This window comes from Aegilops tauschii, chromosome 6 (genome assembly GCF_002575655.3).
Source record: "Aegilops tauschii subsp. strangulata cultivar AL8/78 chromosome 6, Aet v6.0, whole genome shotgun sequence".
Lineage (NCBI taxonomy): Eukaryota > Viridiplantae > Streptophyta > Magnoliopsida > Poales > Poaceae > Aegilops > Aegilops tauschii.
The window spans coordinates 380,890,232-380,908,039 of record NC_053040.3 but is presented as its reverse complement, the minus strand read 5'-3'; the positions used below and the strand labels follow the sequence as shown (position 1 = coordinate 380,908,039).

The 17,808-nt window shown below is 45.0% G+C and overlaps 1 pseudogene; it reads right to left on the bottom strand.

Moving 5' to 3' along the window:
- The window catches only part of LOC141026101 (uncharacterized), a 30,776-nt pseudogene extending 14,187 nt beyond the window's left edge, over positions 1–16,589 (bottom strand).
- Between the last annotated feature and the right edge of the window lie 1,219 nt (positions 16,590–17,808).

The following is a 17,808-nucleotide window of genomic DNA, read 5'->3' as shown; positions in this document are numbered from 1 at the left end:
TCACGGTAGTACCGCCCGGGGGAGCGGTAGTACCGCTGTTCTCAGCGGTAGTGCCGCTGCCTCCTGCGATAGTATCGCCCTCTGCGGGGCTGTTTTGGGGGGTAACGGTTGGATTGTTCCCCCCACTATATAAGGAGGTCTTCTTCCCCAAAGTTGACCTACCTCTTCCCCCAAAAGCTCCATTGTTGCTCCAAGCTCCATTTTCACCCGATCTCTCTCCCTAGCCAATCAAACTTGTTGATTTGCTCGGGATTGGTTGAGAAGGCTCCGATCTACACTTCCACCAAGAGAAATTTGATTCCACCCACTTATCCCTAGCGGATCTTGTTACTCTTGGGTGTTTGAGCACCATAGACGGTTGAGGTCACCGCGGAGCCATAGTCCATTGTGGTGAAGCTTTGTGGTGTCGTTGGGAGCCTCCAATTAAGTTGTGGAGATTGCCCCAACCTTGTTTGTAAAGGTCCGGTCGCCGCCTTCAAGGGCACCAATAGTGGAATCACGGCATCTCGCATTGTGTGAGGGCGTGAGGAGAATACGGTGGCCCTAGTGGCTTCTTGGGGAGCATTGTGCCTCCACACCGCTCCAACGGAGATGTACTTCCCCTCAAAAGGAAGGAACTTCGGTAACACATCCTCGTCTTCACCGGCTCCACTCTTGGTTATCTCGTCCCTTTACTTTCGCAAGCTTACTTGTGTTAAATCCCTTGCTTGCTTGTGTGCTTGTTGTCATTGCATCATATAGGTTGCTCACTTAGTTGCATATCTAGACAACCTACTTTGATGCAAAGTTTAAATTGGTAAAGAAAAACTAAAAATTGTTAGTTGCCTATTCACCCCCCCTCTAGTCAACTATATCGATCCTTTCACTCGGGTATGTGCTTCTGTCACTCACGCCACCCATCATAAGCAAATCATGAACATATTGCAAACCCTACAGCGGGGATCTCTCATGCTTGCGCGACACGGAGAGCACCATAGGACAGCACCAATAATAAAACATGCAACTCAAACCAATCTTGATCATCAAATAACCCATAGGACAAAACGGATCTACTCAAACATCATAGGATAGCCATCATCATTGGGAAATAATATATAGCGTTGAGCACCATGTTTAAGTAGAGATTACAACGGGTAAGAGAGAGGTTACACCGCTGCATAGAGGGGGGAAGAGTTGGTGATGATGGCGGTGAAGTTGTTGGTGAAGATTGCGGTGATGATGATGGCCACGGCAGCGTTCCGGCGCCACCGGAAGAGAAGGGGAGAGGGGGCCCCTTCGTCTTCTTCTTCCTTGACCTCCTCCCTAGATGGGAGAAGGGTTTCCCCTCTGGTCCTTGGCCTCCATGGCGTGGGAGGGGCGAGAGCCCCTCCGAGATTGGATCTGTCTCTCTGTCTCTCTCTGTTTCTGCGTTCTCCTGCTGCCCTTTCACTGTTTCTTTTATATCCGGAGATCCGTAACTCCGATTGGACTGAAATCTTCGGCGTGATTTTTCCCCAAAAAATAGCTTTCTTGCGGCCGAAGAAGAGCGTCAACCGCCTTACAGGGTGCCCACGAGGGTCCAGGGCGCGCCCCCTGCCTCATGGCCCCCTCGGGCACCGTCTCGCGTTGATTTTACTTCCCAAAAATCATAAATATTCCAAAATAATTCTCCGTCCGTTTTTATCCCGTTTGGACTCCGTTTGATATTGGGTTTCTGCGGAACATAAAACATGCAACAAACAGGAACTGGCACTGGGCACTAGATCAATATGTTAGTCCCAAAAATAATATAAAAAGTTGCCAAAAGTATATGAAAGTTGAATAATATTGGCATGGAACAATAAAAAATTATAGATACGACGGAGACGTATCAGCATCCCCAAGCTTAATTCCTGCTCGTCCTGGAGTAGGTAAATGATAAAAAAGATAATTTTTTATGTGGAATGCTACCTAGCAGAATCTTGATCATATGTCTAATCATGGCATGAATATTAAGACACGAGTGATTCAAAGCAATAGTCTATCATTTGACATAAAAACAATAATACTTCAAGCCTACTAATAAAGCAATCATGTCTTTTCAAAATAACATGGCCAAAGAAAGTTATCCCTACAAAATCATATAGTCTGGCTATGCTCCATCTTCACCACACAAAATATTCACATCGTGCACAACCCCGATGACAAGCCGAGCAATTGGTTCATACTTTTTAACGCGCTTCAGCTTTTTCAACCCTCACGCAATACATGAGCGTGAGCCATGGACATAGCACTATAGGTGGAATAGAATAATATGATGGGGGTTATGTGGAGAAGACAAAAAGGAGAAAGTCTCACATCGACGCGGCTAATCAACGGGCTATGGAGATGCCCATCAATTTATGTCAATGTGAGGAGTAGGGATTGGCATGCAACGGATGCACTAGAGCTATAAGTATATGGAAGCTCAACTTAAACTAAGTGGGTGTGCATCCAACTTGCTTGCTCATGAAGACCTAGGGCATTTGAGGAAGCCCATCGTTGGAATATACAAGCCAAGTTCTATAATAAAAATTCCCATTAGTATATGAAAGTGATAACTCAAGAGACTCTCCATATGAGGAACATGGTGCTACTCTGAGGCACAAGTGTGGTAAAAGGATAGTAACATTGCCCCTTCTCTCTTTTTCTCTCATTTTTTTGTTTTTTTTTCTCTTTTTTTTGGGCCTTCTCTTTTTTTTTTGTCCGGAGTCTCATCCCGACTTGTGGGGGAATCATAGTCTCCATCATCCTTTCCTCACTGGGGCAATGCTCTAATAATGATGATCATCACACTTTTATTTACTTACAACTCAATATTACAACTCGATACTAGAACAAAGATATGACTCTATATGAATGCCTCCGGCGGTGTACCGGGATGTGCAAAGATCTAGCATAGCAACGACATCAAAAAACGGACAAGCCATGAAAACATCATGCTAGCTATCTTACGATCATGCAAAGCAATATGACAATAAATGCTCAAGTCATGTATATGATGATGATGGAAGTTGCATGGCAATATATCTCGGAATGGCTATGGAAATGCCATAATAGGTAGGTATGGTGGCTGTTTTGAGGAAGATATAATGAGGCTTATGTGTGATAGAGCGTAACATATCACGGGGTTTGGATGCACCGGCTAAGTTTGCACCAACTCTCGAGGTGAGAAAGGGCAATGCACGGTACCGAAGACGCTAGCAATGATGGAAGGGTGAGAGTGCGTATAATCCGTGGACTCACATTAGTCATAAAGAACTCATATACTTATTGCAAAAGTTTATTAGCCCTCGAAGCAAAGTACTACTACGCATGCCCCTAGGGGGATAGATTGGTAGGAAAAGACCACCGCTCATCCCCGACCGCCACTCATAAGGAAGACAATCAATAAATACCTCATGCTCCAACTTCGTTACATAACGGTTCACCATACGTGCATGCTACGGGAATCACAAACCTCAACACAAGTATTTCTACTAATCCACAACTACCCACTAGCATGACTCTAATATCAACATCTTTATATCGCAAAACTATTGCAAGGAATCAAACATATCATATTCAGTGATCTACAAGTTTTATGTAGGATTTTATGACTAACCATGTGAATGACCAATTCCTGTCATCTCTCTGAATAGATATAAGTGAAGCAAGAGAGTTTAATTCTTTCTACAAAATATATGTCCACGCTCTAACAAATATAAGTGAAGCAAAAGAGCATTCTACAAATGGCGGTTTTCTATGTAAAGAGAAACAGGCAATCCAAACTTCAAATGATATAAGTGAAGCACATGAAGCATTCTATAAAGCCATACTCAAAGAATATAAGTGAAGTGCAATGAGCATTCTATAAATCAACCAAGGACTACCTCATACCAGCATGGTGCATAAAAGAAAAATGAAAACTAAATGCAAAAGACGCTCCAAGATTTGCACATATCGCATGAATGAAACAAATCCGAAAACATACCGATGCTTGTTGAAGAAAGAGGGGATGCCTTCCGGGGCATTCCCAAGCTTAGACGCTTGAGTCTCCTTGAATATTTACTTGGGGTGCCTCGGGCATCCCCAAGCTTGAGCTCTTGCCTCTCCTCCTTCTCCTCATATCGAGTCCTTCTCGATCATCGAACACTTCATCCACACAAAACTTCAACAGAAAACTCGGTAAGATCCGTTAGTATAATAAAGCAAATCACTACTCTAAGTACTGTTGCAAACAAATTCATTTTTTTTTGGCATTGTAGCTACTGTAATATAACTTTTTCATGGCTTAATCCACTGATATAAATTGATAGTTTCATCAAAACAAGCAAACTATGCATCAAAAACAGAATCTGTCTAAAACAGAACAGTCTGTAATAATCTGAACATTCACCATACTTCTGATACTTGAAGAATTCTTCCAAATTAGGAAAAATAAAAAATTTGTATAGAAAGACAGTGCAAAAAGAATCAGAACCATTTGACATTCCAGTAAAAAATTAAAAATCACGCACTACAGCCAAAGTTTCTGTCCTGCACCGCACAAACCAACAAGCATTGTAAACATCCTAAAGGCAAACCTTGGCACATTATTTTTATAATACAATGGAATTGTACAAGGGGATAATTATTTTTGTTGAAAAGTTTCTGTAATCAAGATTCACAAAGTTTCCGTGAGCATGAACAAGTTCAAGGCTAGCTCCCACTTCAACAATGCTCGTCTTTCTCACTTTCGCTTTTCTTTTTGAAAAGTTTAGGGTTCCCCTCTTTATTTTTTTGTTTTTGAACTATATAAAAGCACTCAAGAGAAATAAATGACTCTCTAAAACTTCCGGGTTGTCTTCCTGGCAGCGCTTTTTTTAAAGCCATTAAGCTAGGCATATAGTGCTCAAGTAATGGATCCACCCGGACCCCAAGGTATATCAAAGCCAATTTTAATTAGCAATGATTTGGCATTTAATAGTGAGCACAAAGTAACATATATCAAGTAATGACGAAGTATAACTCTCTTCCTATGCATCGGCATGTCATAAAAGAACAACTCATGCACACATAGTAAAGGCCAATGCATAGTATAAACAGTTTCTTGCAATTTTTCCGTGTTGGAAACATAGAGAGGCGGAGATATAGTTCCTCTCTCATAATAATTGCAAGTAGGAGCAGCAAGCACATGCATATTATATTCATCAAAATCATCATGTGCAACGGAAAAAGGCAACCCATCAACATAATCCTTAATAAAGGCAAACTTCTCCGATATAGTGTAGTCGGGAGAATTCAAAAAGATAATAGGACTATCATGCGTGGGTGCAATAGCAACAATTTCATGTTTAACATAAGGAACTATAGCAAGTTCATCTCCATACGCATAATTCATATTGGCATCTTGGCCACAAGCATAGCAAGCATCATCAAAAAGGGATATTTCAAGAGAATCAACGGGATCATAATAGTCATCATAGCAATCATCCTTCGGTAGGCACGAAGGGAAATTAAACAATGTATGAGTTGAAGATTTACTCTCATTAGAAGGTGGGCACGGGTAGCTAATCCGCTCTTCCTCCTTTTGTTCTTCGCTCTCCTCGTCATCTTTTTCATCCAATGAGCTCACAATTTCATCAATTTCTTCTTCCATAGACTCCTGCAAAATATTAGTCTCTTCTTGGACAACGGAGACTTTCTCAATAAATGCATCAATATCGGAGTTGAATTCATAATTGTCATAGCAATATTTAAGGATAGCTAAATTTTCAGGTCTATAAACAACATCATAAAGATTTTCAAACTCTTTGAACATAGATTCAATTTCATAAGCACCCATAAAAGCAACTAATTCTTCTATTTGTTCCACATCATAGTAATCATATATACCCCTAGCATAAGAAGCCAAGGTTTCATTATCATTAAATTTGCATGAAAAGGGAAGGTGTGGAGACTTCATCCTAGAGCAACAAGTATAATCATATCTCAAGCATAGTTGCCTAGCATACCACTTCAACATATAAATTTGATCCCATAATAGTTTCCCTTTTTGAGTCAAGCGATAATCCCTAAAGTATTCACGTTGATCTAATGTGTCTCCCATTACATAATTGAATGAGGTTTTCTTAGGATTATCAAAGTGGTACATAATATTTTTCACATATTGAGCATCGAAGGTTTTAGGAGGTTCCCCATCTCCATGAGCAGCAAGTACACCTATTTTTTGTGGTATTTCGTGTTTCATATCCATAACTAAAGATAGAGAACAACTAAGAACAGCAAATAAAAATTACTTAGTGATAAAGCAAAACAAGCACACACGAGAATATTCACCCCACGCTATGGCTCCCCGGCAACGGCGCCAGAAAAAGGTCTTGATAACCCACAAGTATAGGGGATCGCAACAGTTTTCGATAAGTAAGAGTGTCGAACCCAACGAGGAGCTAAAGGTAGAACAAATATTCCCTCAAGTTCTATCGACCACCGATACAACTCTACGCACGCTTAACGTTCACTTTACCTAGAACAAGTATGAAACTAGAAGTACTTTGTAGGTGTTTTTGGATAGGTTTGCAAGATAATAAAGAGCACATAAATAAAAAGTAGGGGTTGTTTAGATAAAGACACAACTAAATTAGTTTTAGTAGAGAGCTTTTTGTCACGAGAAAGTTATTTGTCCCTAGGCAATCGATAACTAGACCGGTAATCACTATTGTAATTTTATATGAGGGAGAGGCATAAGCTAACATATTTTCTCTACTTGGATCATATGCACTTATGATTGGAACTCTAGCAAGCATCCGCAACTACTAAAGATCATTAAGGTAAAACCCAACCATAGCATTAAAGTATCAAGTCCTCTTTATCCCATACGCAAACAACCTACTTACTCGGGTCTGTGCTTCTGTCACTCACGCCACCCATCATAAGCAAATTATGAACATATTGCAAACCCTACAGCGGGGATCTCCCACGCTTGCGCAACACAGAGAGCACCATAGGACAGCACCAATAATAAAACATGCAACTCAAACCAATCTTGATCATCAAATAACCCATAGGACAAACCGGATCTACTCAAACATCATGGGATAGCCATACATCATTGGGAAATAATATATAGCGTTGAGTACCATGTTTAAGTAGAGATTACAGCGGGTAAGAGAGAGGTTACACCGCTGCATAGAGGGGGGAAGAGTTGGTGATGATGGCGGTGACGTTGTTGGTGAAGATTGCGGTGATGATGATGGCCACGGCAGCATTCCGGCGCCACCGGAAGAGAAGGGGAGAGGGGGCCCCTTTGTCTTCTTCTTCCTTGACCTCCTCCCTAGATGGGAGAAGGGTTTCCCCTCTGGTCCTTGGACTCCATGGAATGGGAGGGGCGAGAGCCCCTCCGAGATTGGATCTGTCTCTCTCTGTTTCTGCGTTCTCCTGCTGCCCTTTCACCGTTTCTTTTATATCCGGAGATCCGTAACTCCGATTGGACTGAAATCTTCGCCGTGATTTCCCCCCCCCCCCAAAAAATTAGCTTTCTTGCGGCCGAAGAAGAGCGTCAACCGCCTTACGGGGTGCCCACGAGGGTTCAGGGCGCGCCCCCTGCCTCGTGGCCCCCTCGGGCACCGTCTCGCGTTGATTTTACTTCCCAAAAATCATAAATATTCCAAAAATAATTCTCCGTCCGTTTTATCCCGTTTGGACTCCGTTTGATATTGGGTTTCTGCGAAACATAAAACATGCAACAAACAGGAACTGACACTGGGCACTGGATCAATATGTTAGTCCCAAAAATAATATAAAAAGTTGCCAAAAGTATATGAAAGTTGAATAATATTGGCATGGAACAATCAAAAATTATAGATACGACGGAGACGTATCAAAGACCCAGGCAATGGCAATGCCCTACCCTCATTCTGAAAATCTTCCTAAATCTTACCAAGATCAATACTTTTGAAGATCTCTCGCTCAATATAACAAACCATCAAGTCATTAAGCCAACCATCTGTCATCTTGCTGCGCAACTCAGTCTTGATGATTTTCATTATGAGAAGGCCCTTTCAATTGTTGTCATCGCTACCGGTAGTAGCAATACCTCATTAAAATGATGATCAAACTCTGTGGTGATGGAATCTATAGCAGCATAGAAGATGTCCACACAAAAAAAAAGATCAGCCGTGACAAGGTCTTTTTGAATTGTCCCGGAAGTCATTTTGGCATTTTTAGGACATAGCTCATCAAATGCAACCTTGCTGCTGTCGCTGGAGCTTGCCGCCGCCGCCGTTTAAGCCCCATGCCCGCCTCCGCCGTAGCCTATCCCGTCGCCAGTCGCCCGTCGGGATCGCGACCTGACCAGCCGCTGTCGCTGCACTAGGGTTCATCGCTTGCGCGTGCGTGTGGGTTGGCGCTCGATGGAATCAACGAGCTTGACCGCTTCCTGTGTGTGCCAGCAGGCCCAACTCGTGCGTGCTTGTGTGTGCTGGCCTAACTCGTCCGTGCGGCGTGCCTATGTGCCAGCAGCCTTTTTCTAGCTGCACTCGAACGAGGGAACGAGATAATCGACAATACATTCGTATGTATAAATTTGTTTTTGCCCAGAATCAAGGTATGGCGGCTGCCATACCTTGCCCACCGGGGGTCTCCGCCAGTGACTCAGGTCACGTTGACTACTAGGAGAGTCATAGTTCCACCCTCAGTTCTAGCAAGTTCACCTAAGTTATCACTAACCTTATTTTGTGTATGATTAATATGGACAATAAAAGTTTCATGAAGACTGATACAATGTCTAATCTCTTTGACAAGAGAAGAGTAAACCGGTCTATCTAGTTCTCGTGACAGATCAACGTGCCTGCAATGATGGAGGCCATCCATTTCAACTGGCAAGTCACTTCTCTGGATACCAAAGGGAAGACCTTCCATACAAGTGCAAACTTTAGCTTCCAAAGCTTCACGACAAGAGAAAAGCTCCCTGCATGATGAAAAAAGCATTCCTCCCTTGTCATCTCTCAACAACATACCTGCACCGGCTGTATCATCCGTAGTATAGGAGCCATCAATGTCCAGTTTAACCCAAACAGGTTTAGGGGTATGCCATGAGCGGCACCACCCCAACTAGTATCACATGTGATGGTATAACCGGATTGTCTTTCCCTTTGCTAGAATCAGAAGAAAGATCCAGTTGCAAGCCAATCAGAGAATCAAGGTAGCTAATAAGGAACCTTTTGTAAGCATCCATAGGGGGTGGATACTTTTGATGCACCACTCGTCGTGAACATGCCAGCAGCGCCAAAGTGTCATTAACATCCTACATCGCTCGATATTGGGCAGTAGATCAACGGCATGCAATAACGATTCCTTTGTAGTGTTCTAAATAGAGGCCAGGTCAGGTAAATTCCACAGTTTCACCATAGTTTTTCAAAGGTCACGAGCAAGAGGGCATCAACATAGCGGATGGAAGTTATCTTCTGTTTCGGTAGAACAAATAGGGCACATGTCGTCTAGTTTAAGACCCCTTCTGTGTTTATTCTGCCATGTTGGAAGCGAGTTTATTGCCACGCTCCAAGCAAAGTTTTGGATAGTGGGCGGGACACTACATGACCATATAAGTTTCCAGCAAGTCCTACGTCCATAAGGCACTGAGCTAGAGCATGTCGTTCTTCCTCTATGAGCTTCTTCAAACACAAGCTGATATGCACTTTTAACAAACAAAGATCCCAAACTTGCCTTGCCCCCAAGCCAGCGTGTCATCCTCCTGCCTCGGCGATGCTCGGATTTTCAGGATCTCTAAGACATCCGCCGCCATAAAATAACTCTGTAGCAAATCAAGGTTCCATGATCCATTCACATTCAACAATTTAGACACATACCAAATTAAACATCTCCCATGAAGTATAATGGGCTTATATGCGAAAGGTCGAGGGATCTAGTTATCACGCCCAACATGAATGCTTCTAGCATTTCCCACTGTTCACACCAAACCTTTATTCAGTAAATCAAGCCATGGTAAAAACAGTGTCATCAATCTTTCCTTCAGGGGTGATACCCACCCTTTAAAACCTGTGCACGAAGGTTGTCCAGTTTCATAATAAGTATCAAGCTTGCAAAGCCAACAAAGCTTGGTTGAGAATGCGAAAATCACGAAAACTAGCTGAAAGTGCAAGTGGCACTTATACTATATTTTGGTGTGATGACAATGTGGTTAGTTGAACTAGTATTGGTTACTAAAGTTTATCTCAGGATATTGGTTCCAAGTGCTTCATGATGGAGATGTGCGACCCCCCAATTAGAAAAGGTCAAAGGCATGGTCATCCGGCGAATCGAAGGTTTAGTTTTTGGTTTGCTTCGAGTCGTAGGAAAGACCGCACTATTAAGAGGGGTTTGTGTGGATGAAAGTTGTGTGGGAATGCCATTGCCGAACCATATACACTAGCCTACCCATTCCTACCACCTAAAATCCTAGTGTGCGTGCATGTGGTACTCAGAAAGCTTATGATGGAAAGTTACTGGGTACCCCGTGCGCACGGGTTCTTTGGACCCCCGTGCGCACGGGGTACTGCGTAACTCTCTTGGCACCCCGTGCGCAAGGGGTCTTTTGACCCCCGTCCACATGGGGTACTGCGTAAACTCTCTGGACCCCCGTGCGCACGGGGTGATGTGAAAATCTCTGAGTACCCCGTGCGCACGGGGCTGATTTAGCCCGTGCGCACGGGGTCCAACGGGCAGAAACGGCCACCCCGGGACAAACACTATAAAATCCCCCCTTCTTCTTCCTCCATCCCTAACCCTAATGTCTTGTTGAGCTTCACCATTGCTACACCTCATTTTGCTCAATACTCTCAATCCCTCCACCCAAACTTATTGAAACTTTGGGGATTGGGAGAGCAAGACCCGATCTACATCTTGACCAAACCAAATCGCGTTCCCCGCAACATTTCTTTCCCATTGACTTGTTACTCTTGGAGTTTGGGCTCCTAGGCGGTTAGAGGTTCCTCCAGAAGCTTACTTGCTTGCGGTGTGCTCCGGAGAAGTTTGTAAAGGTGTGGTGGTCGCCTTCAAGACCAACCCCGAGTGATTCGAGGCTCATCCGTTGGGGGTGACTCGAAGGATATTAAGGTGAGCCTTTGGTGGTGTTCCACAAGCTTTGGCTCCGGCACCGCTCCAAACGGAGAGTAGCTCTTCCCCAAGGAAGAGTGAACTTGGGATAAAACCCGCGTCCTCGTCTCACTTGTGGTCAATCCTTTCCCGCACCTTACTTTGCTTTATATGCTTGTTGGCTTGCTACTTAGATTGTTGCCTGGCATATTTAGCTTGGAGCTTGCTTGTCATATAGATTGCATTCACCTAGTTGCTTATCTAGTGAACCCTATTTATCCGCTAAGCCTTAAAATTGACAAGAAAGATTAAAATTTGTAGTCTCCTATTCACCCCCTCTAGTCGACCATATTGATCCTTTCAATTGGTACTAGAGCCTCGTGCTCTAATATAAGGTTTTACAACCTTAGCGGATATGGTCGATCTAGGGAATGAGGGAGGTGGCGCACCCGTTGCGGAGGATGGTCAAAACCTACCCCCCGCCGCGCCCGAGGCACTTGGTGCCCCGGTCGTTGCTCCCGCCGCTCCTATTAACCCGGTTGCCCCTTTGACCGCGGCCGATATTCTTTCAATGTTTGCGGACCTCAAAGCCTCTATGTTGAAAGAAGTTCGGTCCTCGGTCAAGGAGGAAATTGATGCTCGCTTAAAGCCATCGACATCCGCATCAAACTCATTTGATCCAAATGCCATTCATGATGCGGATGACTCGAGAGAACCTCTTGCATCTCCGGCTCGTACTCAAGTTCCCAAGTACAATGCCGTGGAACCCTTTTACTCACCTCAACCTTTGCAACATCCACACATTAATCCTAGGGCCTCCGCCCCCTTTGAAAGCTAATGCGTTTGCTAAGTGGAAGCTAGATATATCCACGCTCTAACATCCACGCATTAATCAGCTTCTTTGCCGTCCGCCATGGCAGACGGCAAACTTCTTTGGCGTCTGCCAGCAGACGGCAAACTGTCCGTCTGAACAGGTGCCAGCAAAGGCCTTCTTTGCCGTTCGCTTCTTAGAAATGGATGACAAAGGATTGTGTCGTCCGCCATCTGAGGCCAGCAAACGGCAAAGACAACGGACGGCAGTGGGGTGGGGTCAGAGCCGTTAGGGGGTTAACGACGCTCTTTGCCGTCCGCCAGCGGACGACACAGAGTCAAAGCTCTTTGTCGTCCACTGACAGACGACAAAGAGCTCAGTTAGGCCAGCACTGGGAAGCTGCCACGTGGCCAGCTATGCCTTCTGCCAGTAGACGGCAAAGATTCAAAGGTCTTTGCCGTCCGCCAGCAGACGGCAAACTGACCAAATAGGCAGCCAGTGTTCCTAGTTTCTACAGGTAGCTGCCACGTGTCCTCTTTGCCGTCTGCTAGCAGACGGCAAAGCTCTTTGCCGTCCGCTAGCAGACGGCATAGAGGCTATATATCCCCTGTTTTTATTTATATCCATTTAATTTCACTGGAATTCACACACAGATATACATATATATTTTTTCACAGGCACCGCAGACATATGATGTATCCAACACATAGCTCCATCCATGACAACATACATACATAAGAAACACAGTTTCATCCATACATCTTACACTAATATCACAATGTTCATCCGACACATTGTTCCATGCATCCATATAATAAGTTCCACATTATTCTTCAATACAAACGAAAAGAAGAACAGGGAAACAAGCACTCCATCCATGCAAGCTTCCATATAGTCAATTAAATCTGCAAAATGGGAAACAAGAAAGTTAGAAGAAGAAGAAGAGGAGGAAAACTAGAAGAAGAAGAAGAAGAAGAAGAAGTAGGAGAAGAAGACTAGAAGAAGAAGAACTTCTTCTTCTTCTTCTTCTTCTTTTCTTCCTATTCCTTCTTTTCTTCCTCTTCCTTGATTTTCTTCATCTTATTATGTCATTTGTGGACTAAATAGGCTAAATTATGTCATAAATTGACTAAATAGGCTAAATAAGAAGAAAAATGCCATTTTTGAACTAACGTAGCAAATTATGCCATTTTTGACCTAACTAAGCTTATTGTGTCATTTTAGAGGACAACAAGCTAAGTATATGACATTTATGAGGTTAGCAAGGTTATGATGCCATTTACGAATAAAAACAAGTAAGAGGAGGAAAAGAAGAAGAAGAAGAAGAAGAAGAAGAAGGAGAAGACTAGAATAAGAATAAGAAGAAGAAGTTCTACTTCTTCTTCTTCTACTTCTTCTTCTTCTTCTTCTTTTCTTCCTATTCCTTCTTTCCTTCCTCTTCCTTGATTTTCTTCATCTTATTATGTCATTTGTGGACTAAATAGGCTAAATTATGTCATAAATGGACTAAATAGGCTAAATAAGAAGAAAAATGCCATTCTTGAGCTAACGTAGCAAATTATGCCATTTTTGACCTAACTAAGCTTATTGTGTCATTTTGGAGGATAACAAGCTAAGTATATGGCATTTATGAGGTTAGCAAGGTTATGATGCCATTTACGAATAAAAACAAGTAAGAGGAGGAAAAGAAGAAGAAGAAGAAGAAGAAGAAGAAGAAGAAGAAGAAAAAGAAGAAAAAGAAGAAGAAGCTTCTTCTTATTCTTCTTCCTATTCCTTCTTTCCTTCCTCTTCCTTGATTTTCTTCATCTTATTATGTCATTTGTGGACTAAATAGGCTAAATTATGTCAAAAATGGACTAAATAGGCTAAATAAGAAGAAAAATACCGTTATCACGGAGGTGTAGGAATGGTCAGGGCTGCGCCAGTGGCAGACGGAGGTGAAGGACCAGTCGGGGTTCCGACATTGGCAGACGCGGAAGGATTGGTCGATGCTTGTCGGGAGCCATGCTGAACCAAAGATCATTTCCAATAATGTCTCGTTAGCATGATGCAAACTGAAATGTGAATAGTAGTAACTAAGGACCATTCAAATCAAACTCACCGTGGTCGCCGGAGCAATGTGGGGCATCGGCGGAGGGGCCTGACCATTTTTCTCGCACATGGTCTGCACATTTGGTTCTCACGAGTTAGTCATATTAGTTAGTAATGCGAACATTACGTGCATGATTGGGCTAATAAGCATGAGAAACGTACCACGATGAGCTCGTATAGGGCCCGGTTAGACGCCTCATTCCGGTTCCTATCCTCCTCCAACAGCTTAGGCGTCCTCTCCTCCATCTCCCTCTCCCTCTCCGCCGCCTCCCTTTTTGCCTCCTCCAAAAGCGCCTGGGTCTTCAATCTCTCTTTCTCAACCAATGCGTGCAACACAGCACTCCTCGTTAGCATTGTAATCATCGACGGACGCACACACAATGTAATGGAGGAAAGGTGAGAGAGTCAGTATAACTAACCACCATGGCGAGCTCTACGGGCCGTGCACGAGGCGTTATCTCAGGATCAGAGCTACTCATGCGCTTCTTGATCTGCGGGAGAGTCCTAGGACAACATATCAGTCCATCACCAATGGCTTGAGAGCCATGGGACCTCCCGCCACCAGATATCATCACCAGCTCTGTATCAAAAGGATCCTGGCTCGGGTTAAAGTCCTCCCCTTTCCTCGCCTTCCCCTCGTCTCTGTACTTCACAAGCTTGTGGTGGGAGGAGATGTTGGTGAAGCTCTCTGGATGATCCAGGTCAGACTCCGTGAATGGCTTGGCCTTCTTGTACGGGGCCATATGGGCCATGCCATAGAGGTCGAACAGACTTGGCACAGGCTTCTTGTGGTGGTGCGCCTGAGAGAGAGGAACAAAATATTAGTTAAGGGCTCAAGCTAGCATGAGGAATGATATTGCTATGTAAATAGGTCATTTTGGAGCTAAGAAAGGTTTTTATGTCATTTTTGAGGAAAATAAGCTAAGTTTAGGTCATTTTTGAGGTAACCAAGATTATTATGCCATTTTTGACCAAAGTATGCTAATTATGTCATTATTGAGCTATCCAAGGTAGTTATGCCATTTTTTAGCTAACTATAACACATTTAGGCATTCTATAGAGCTATCTAAGGTTATTATGTCATTTTAGAGCTAATTATGTCATGAATGAACTAGCTAAGATTAGTTTAGGTCGTTATTGAGCTATCGAAGGTAGTTATGCCATTTTTTAACTAACTAAATCATATTAAGTCATTTTATAGAGCTATCTAAAGGTTATTATGTCATTTTAGAGCTAAATATGCCGAATGGCTACTCCCACCTCCCCACCGCCACCCTAACCCTAGCCATCCCACATCGCCGGCGATCCCCACATCCCTCCGTGGGTTTTGCCATCTGATCGGGTCATCTTTCCCGGCGTCTCTTCCTCTCGCCTCTGGTTGTCATCTTCCTCATGGCGGTTCACGCTGCGCTCTCCTTGGGATTGGATTTCTCCCCGGGGATGAAGTTGGCGTCTGAGATCCAACGCACCTTCAACAGATCGGTGCATCCATCTGAAGACACGGGCCATTTCCTTATGGTTGTCTCTTTTGCACGACACACCTTCCGGCTAGATGAGGAAACTGTGGGGTTCGCTCTTGAAGCGGCCATCGGAGGATATTGCTCCCACCTCAATGTATCTTTTCTTCACCATGGCGTCTACTCTTTCAACGTTTCTTGCAAGGAGGTGGGTTTTTTCATTCTGCACCAGCGGAGTTTTGTCTGCGATCAGTTCAAGTGTATTTTCCACCTCTGGGGTCATGGAGGCCCGGATTGGCAGAAGGAATTCCGTCTTTGGCAATCTGAATGCCAAGAGGAATGGGTTTTAGTTAGCCCCTCTAAGAGGAGAGCTCGTATTGGTTTAGCGGCCATGCAATTTCCTCCGGCCAAGTCTTCTCTCCGTGCTCGCGCGGCCAGATCTCTTCCTCAGAAGCATGCTACGTTTGCAACGTTCATGCAGTACCCAGCGCGTAAGGGCTATAGCTATGGCCCGTCTACCGATGAGGTGGCCACGGTCCGAGCAGCGGGCTACCGTGTCTCGTCTCATGAGGATGCGGATGATCTTTCCCCGGCGACCACCCCACCGCCGGCAAGGCTAGCGATTCAGTTTGGAACAATCCCGCCTTCCCCGGAGGGTTTATCTCCTGCCCGTTTAAACCCTGGAACTTCGGGTGGCCGTTTAGTTTTCACATTGGAAGGTTTGGATTCTACCGTACCCGCTCAACCGCCTCTACCAGGCCATAATCCTCAGTTGGGCTCCAGGGTGCAGCCCATATGTTTGTCAGATGACGAGAGTGGCAGCCCATCACCTATGGCCTCTAGGGCTTCGTCTCCTAAGGATATTATCCGAGACCTGCAAAGTTTTGATGTTATGATTGAAGAGATGGCTGCGAGCTATTGGGACTGTCAGAATTGCTTGGCTATGCGCCACACATCAGAGACATGCACGAATCCGGTCCGGTGCCGTAATTGTTTTCGTTCGGGACACGTTAAAAAAAATTGCACCGGCAAGCCGCCTGACTTATCCGTCTGGGTGCCTAAAGTCCCATCGCCGGGTTTTGGGAAGCGGGACCGAACAGAGGATTCTCCCCCTGCCTCTCCAGTTTCCCGAGACCAAACGCCTCCGGAGAAAACCCCATCTGTTTCTCCGCCGCCACCATCGCCGCCGGACCGCCCTCACGAGCATGCCCACGCTTACAACAGCTCTGGTCCGGCTCCTGCTCTGCAGCCCTCAATGGCGGTGTATGAGATTGACCCGCATCGCTTTATCCCTGCGGGCTTTGATATTGAAGATGGCGGAGCAGATCGTCTACCTCGCACCTTCTACACGCCGGCCGTCCCGCCGCCCCGAGCGCATGAGCAGTACATGGTGGACATTGTGGAGCCAATCCTGCCTCCAGAGCTAGTTGGGGTCCGTCGCCAGCAGGTTCTTGATTTTCTAGTTCAAGTGATGCATGTTCCAGTTCTTTCTGCTCAGACTTGGTATCAGGGAGTTGGTCTGTTTGAGATGGAAGATCCTGTTGTCTGAGGCTCTTTCACTCTGCATCCTCCGTTCCCCTTAGGGATTGATGATGATGGCAACGAGTTTTTCGTCCGTTTTATTCCGCATAATCAGGGTGAAGGTTTTCGTGCTATTCATGGTCAGCGGACGGGGTGGTTGATGTTCATCGGCATCCCTTTAGACTACAGGAATACGCAGTGCATTGCAGATATGGTTGGCTCTTTTGGGCAGTTTCATTACTGGAATAGTACTGACCGGCGCAAGGTTCGAGCTTTGGTCCGCGCCTCGTTCCCCGACAATGCGCTAGTTCCTCGTTCGGTCACCTTTCGGGAATTTGCCAATTGGGGCGACGTCATGGTTTCTTGGTCAGCTGGTTGCTATATCCTGTCAGGGGAATTCGCTGGTGCCATGATCCCAGCAGATGAGGACCCAATGCCTCTAAATGGGAACCCCCACCCGTTGCCTGGAGTTCAAGTGCCGCAGCCATTTTGGGCAATGCCCCCATACCCTGCTTTGGGATGGAACGCTGTTCCTCCGGGCCCTCCACAAGGGCAGAATGAGGGGGCGGGCTGGGCTGACAATGTGCCGCAAGGAGCAGGATGGGGCCCGTGGGAGGAGCAGGTTCAGCCTGACCATCAGCAGCAGCATCAAGAGGTCCAACCTGTCCAAGACCAGGATTCTATGATTCTGAACCCATCTGCGGATTCTTCTGACGATGAGGATATGGCTGAGGTCCAACAGCCTCTACAAGCCCCACCACTTGTGCAGGTGGAGCCGATTCATCTTGGCTTGGTCCGGGTTTTTTATGGACCAGTTTTGCCGCCGGCCATGATCTGGGAGCGATCTTTCAAGACTTTGTTACCTGAATTCTTCATCAA